The sequence below is a fragment of the Hemiscyllium ocellatum genome, chromosome 36 (genome assembly GCF_020745735.1).
Source record: "Hemiscyllium ocellatum isolate sHemOce1 chromosome 36, sHemOce1.pat.X.cur, whole genome shotgun sequence".
In the NCBI taxonomy this organism is placed as follows: Eukaryota; Metazoa; Chordata; class Chondrichthyes; order Orectolobiformes; family Hemiscylliidae; genus Hemiscyllium; species Hemiscyllium ocellatum.
In genome coordinates, this window is record NC_083436.1 from 8,220,971 (window position 1) to 8,226,970 (window position 6,000).

Below are 6,000 nucleotides of genomic sequence, written 5' to 3' on the forward strand. Positions count from 1 at the left end.
CTTAAAATTTGAAGTAATGGGACAGAGTAGATAGAAACAGATTGTTTCAAGTGAGAGGGCAAAAGCAAACACACATTAGGGCAACTCTATGACCCTCCACAATGCATTTGAAGGCAGGGGATATGTAAACTATAGATAAAGACCAGCCTACCTCCTTCCTATTCTTAAATATAAGGGATTAGAGAAGCATCAAACAGCTGACTGCCCTGGGACCTATTGAGACTCTTGATTCTGCCTATGCCAGAATAATGTGTAGAAAGGAGATGGGCAGTCCATCAAATTTGAAAGAACAGGTGAAGGTGGGAATGAAGGAACGGTATCTCCTTTGGGAAATTCTCTGCCATCAGGAGAACTCACCTTGTGTACCTCCCAAACCTCATTCTCTAAAACCCAAATCTCCTCATTCCCCTCACTAGGTCCTTAGACCCGCCCTGACCAAAATCCTTGATTTTACCTTTAAATTTGGGAGACTGTTCCTTATTTATGGAACAGCCCTTGGTCCCAGTAATGGCCAAGTAGTAATGGCCACTATTTGCTTCTGATATGGCTGGAATTACAAGGTCCGCTAGTCAAATAACTTGAGATGGAACTTCCTGTTCCTGAGGGACATAGGTGACACCCACAAGTAATTGTGCAATCGCCAGTGTATTGGCACAGCAGGTCAGCCAGAGTTAACGCTATCAAGTGATAACTAACTCTTAAACCAGAGGATATGGGGAATAGATTGCCCCTATGACATTCACCCCATAGATAGAAAAATAAATGTAAAATATTTAGGACAGATTGAGGGAGAAATCTTTTCTCCACACAGGTTTTGTGTTTAGTTGCACAGGAGCAACAGTCTGGAGCAAAGTTTTATTTTAAGTGTTGAATCATTGCATCTCTGTAACAATTTATGATGATACTTCCAATACAGTCATGTAGCATGGCAACAGACCCTTCAGTCCAACCCATCCATGACAACCAAGTTTCCAGAAATAAGCCAGTCTGACTTCCCTATCTCCCTAAACCTTTCCTATTCATGTTCCTGTCCAAATACCTTTTAGATATTGTAACTGTTCCTACATCTACTACCATCTCTGGCAATTCATTACAGGTATGAACCTGCCTCTGTGTGAAAATGTTGCCCCTTAGGTCCCTTTTAAATCTTTCTCTTCTCACCTTAAAAGTATGGTCTCTACTTTTGGACCACCCGACCCTAGGGAAAAGACCTTTGATATTCACCTTATCAATGCCCCTCATGATTTTATAAATGTCTTTAAGGTCACCCCTCAATCTCCTGTAATCCAGTGAAAGAAGTCCCAGCCTTTTGAGCCCCTCCTTAAACAGTCCAGTCCTGACAACATTTTTTTTTAGATTAGATTTACAGTGTGGAAACAGGCCCTTCGGCCCAACAAGTCCACACCGACCCGCCAAAGCGAAACCCACCCATACCCCTACATTTACCCCTTACCTAACACTACAGGCAATTTAGCATGGCCAATTCACCTGACCCGCACATCTTTGGACTGTGGGAGGAAACCGGAGCACCCGGAGGAAACCCACGCAGACACGGGGAGAACGTGCAAACTCCACACAGTCAGTCACCTGAGTCGGGAACTGAACCCGGGTCTCAGGTGCTGTGAGGCAGCAGTGCTAACCACTGTGCCACCGTGCCGCTCTTGTAAATCTTTTCTGAACCCTTTCCAATTTAGTTATTTACTTCTTACAGCAAGGTGACCAGATCTATACACAATACTTCAAAAGTGACTTCACCAACTTCCTGTACAACCTCAACATGACATCCAATTCATATATTCAGTGTTGCTAATGATGTGTCTTGGGTTAGTACGATCTGAGTTTGATAACTCATAGACTCATTGAAGCCCTATAGTGTGGAAGCAGGTCTTCGGCCCATCGAGTCCACGCCGACCCCCTGTAACCCTACATTTCCAATAGCTAATTCACTTAGCTCATATATCCCAGGACACTATGAGTAATTTAGCATGGCCAATCTACCTAACTGTAACTTAACTTCACAGAAAAACAATTATTTTTCAAATGTTGTTGCACTAATGCAACTATTTCACTTCCATTTGTTTCATTATATTTCACTAGCCCAGTAGGGCACCATAATTACAGTATTAAACTTACTTTGACTGGCTTCCCTGTGAATAGTTCAATCTTTGGGCTTAATTTTTATCTTTGGGATGACGTGGAGGTGCTGGTGTTGGATTGAGGTGGGCAAGCTCCAGGTAAGTCCTGGATGACAAAGGGTACCCTATCGGTGTGCTCTGACGAGGAGGAAAGCGACGGACACCTTAACGTGTTAAAGGATGCCTTCAGAAGAATGTAATACGACGCTCAACTCATCGATTGCCAGGGCCAATGTGCCACAGCAAAAAACCGCAACAACCTTCTATTGTCCTGTTTTGACGACATCACCTTCATTATTGTTATGACCTTTTCACCTTCATTAGTTTCTACAGTTTTGGTGAAAAGTTACATTCTCAAGTGAGAAAAACATTTTGCAATTTACGTATGAAAAAACTGAAACCAACATGGTCATTCTAAAAGATGAGAGACTTAACAAACAATCCAGGTCTTTTTCAATATATAATTTCAGTTACATCACATTGTCAACTTTTGCTATAAATTCTGTGACTTACAATCTTATACTCCACAACCACCTGATGAAGGAGCAGTACTCTGAAAGCTAGTGTTTCTAAATAAACCGGTTGGATTATAACCTGGTGTTGTGTGATTTTTAACTCTCTCAAAAAGACACACACACACACACACACACACACACACACACACACACACACACACACACACACACACACACACACACACACACACACACACACACACACACACACACACACACACACACCTATGGGGTGAATCATTTCATCCAAGATGTGAGTTTATTTGCAGGTACATTCTATTTTGTTCAAAAAACACAATTAGTACTCACAGTCAGTTAACGTGGCATTTCACAAATTCCCATTTTCAGAACATGACCAGCCTGATTTAAAACTTGGACACAGACTCTGAAGGCCTCACACCTACAATGCAGTGTCTGATTTGACATGTCACATTTTGTATCTCTGCCTGACTGAAGTTTGGAAAGTTAGGCAACACTGATAAAACTTTTAATTATCTCGGGGCAGTGACTTGTAACAGATTCTGAATTTGCATCTTAGTCAATCAAAACTAGCATTTCCTTTCTAAAAGAGTTCTCCAACAGCCATTTTAGGTTTGTTCACTACACTTACACCAGTTGTATGATGCTTTGATCTCTCTGCTTATAAACTCTGTATTGGTATGCCCTCTCTCACTTCACCAATGAAGGAGCATTGCTCTGAAAGCTTATGATCTCAAATAAACCTATTGGACTATAACCTAGTGTTGTATGATTTTTGACTTCATCTTTGGGATGGAATAAGGTGTCGGAAGTTTTTCCCAACATTGCATCCTGCCTCCAACCCGATGGTACCCACCAATGTCATTTTGATCCAGGAGATGCAGGTTCTATTCAGAGGTAGACATGGAATGTGAGGACCCTAGTGTCTCGATTATATTGCACTATGTTTTTCTCTCTCTCCATAGCTGCCACTGACCTGCTGAATCTTTCCAGTGTTTTGTTTCTGTTTTTATTTCAGCTTTCCAACATCTGTAATGTTTTGGTTTTGATACTTAAATTTTTGGATTCAATCATATAACTCTCCCAGAGCGGAGAGTGGCAGGCAGATTGGCAGTAGAAGACCTGGCCACCTGTGGAATATCCTGAGAGGATATCTGGAAGGACTGTTTGTGGCTGCCTCATGGCACTGCCCGATCTCCTTGTGAAACAGAGGCGCTTGCAGTGCAGTTAAGATCCCTTGTTCATTTTTCACTTTCTGTGGAAAGGAGCTGTAACTGAAATGATATGGCACAGTCAGAGGCTCTGAGGAGTTTCACCTGCACAGTGCTACGCTAATCATCATGGCATGACTTCCTATGTTAAAGATGCTATATAAATGCAGTTGTTGTTGTATGATTGCCATATTGTCTCTGCTCTTTATATATTGAGTTGTTCCTTTCACATTATTATCCCCTCTGTATCCCAACATGCTGCTTCCTATCCCCACAATTGAGTTCCCCAGCTTTCCTCCTGCAGCAGTGGATCCTAATAACACACCCTTGCCTTTTAGTTAACACACCCCAAGACTGATTGTGGCCCATTTCCTTGTCTGACTTAGACAGACAACCTCAAATGCTGACTGACCAGATCTCTAACTGCTCTCTGTGCAGCTCCCTGCAACTCCCCCTATTGGTAGCACTGGATCCAGAGATCTGACTGTGGCCCAATTCTGGACTATAGTGTACCGTCTCTGACCCTGACTGCCCTAGTGTCCGACTGACAGTGCCCAGGCCCTGGATTGACGTTGATGGCTGCTGGGACCCCTTGCCTTGACTTGACTGAGGACTACTCCTCCCAGATTTTGAGATTTGGCCATTTTGTGGAAACAAATGCAATTGTGCACATTGAGTGAGCCAGTAAGGATTCTTGAGATGCACCCTAATCCAATCCAGGGGTTGGGCTCCTGTCTCAGGCCATAAAGTCTTCTGACAGCAGCATTCCGAAGATAATGCCCGTACACTCCAAGTGTAACATTGAAGTGTAGAACTGTACATAAGTGGATTGAAGATGTTCCATGATAATGTGGTGACTTTGGAGGCCAAAGTCCATGGATGGGGGTGTGCCTAGTCCCTGCCATGGAGCAGGTCTGAGATATTGGTGTGTGCTGTCCAAGATGAAGGCCTGGAGGAGAAAGCAACAAACTGGAAATGCTGGATAACAGGTCGGACTTCCACACTGAGAATTGTCACCATCTGGTTTCTATTTGGCAGTTAAGAAGATGGGGCACTGCATATTAAAGAGGTAACATCAGGTAATAATCAGATATTAATACATGCTAATGTATACAATACTAATACAGTGAGAATCTCATCCCATCATTCAACTTGGTTGGAAATGGAACCTTTTGCTCTCAATGTTGAAAAGCTCCTCGATAACCATCTCACACAATTTTCTAACTTACTCTCCAATGTTCTCATCATTCAGGGGCTGAGAAGATTCTGCCCATAATCCTTTTTGAAAGGTTCATGTATCTGTCAAAATAAAACTACATTCCCATTGATGTGGAGGTGTTGGTGTTGGCGTTGATGTTGATGTTGATGTTGGCGTTGGTGTTGGTGTTGGTGTTGGTGTTGGTGTTGGCGTTGGATGTGATCAAAACTCACTGACACCAGGTCATAGTCCAATGGGTTTATTTGAAAACACTAGCTTTCAGAGCACTGCTCTTTCATCAGATGTTACTGAGAGCGGAAGGCCCTAGACACAGAATCGATAAGCAAAAGATCAAATAGTCATACAATTCATGCAAACGAATTGAACACACAAAAGATGGCTCTTAAATCCTTAATCAGTTAGAATGGAGTTGCAGGTTTCAATTGATTAATATGCAAATCCTAGAATTTCTTTCAAGTCACTGCCCCGTGATACCTTAAGGTGTTATCAATATAAAGGAGGTAACACCTCTGGTCTAACAATTGATTTTAGGCATGAGATCTTGTTTGGAGTCTGTGTGTATGTTGAGTCAGAATGGTTTTATTTTCAAAGTAGGAATTTATAAAATGCCACATTGACTGACTGTCTACAAATTGTGCTTTTTGAATAAAATGAAATATTTTGCAAATACAAATCTGCACATGCAAGTTCACCCCATAACTTATAGAACATAGAACATAGAACATAGAAGGATACAGCACAGTACAGGCCCTTCAGCCCTCGATGTTGCGCCGACCGAATCCTACCTAACCTATACTAGCCCAATAACTTCCAAATGCCTATCCAATGCCCGCTTAAATGACCATAAAGAAGGAGAGTTCACCACTGATACGGGCAGGACATTCCATGAACTCACAACCCGCTGTGTGAAGAATCTACCCCTAACATCTGTCCTATACCTA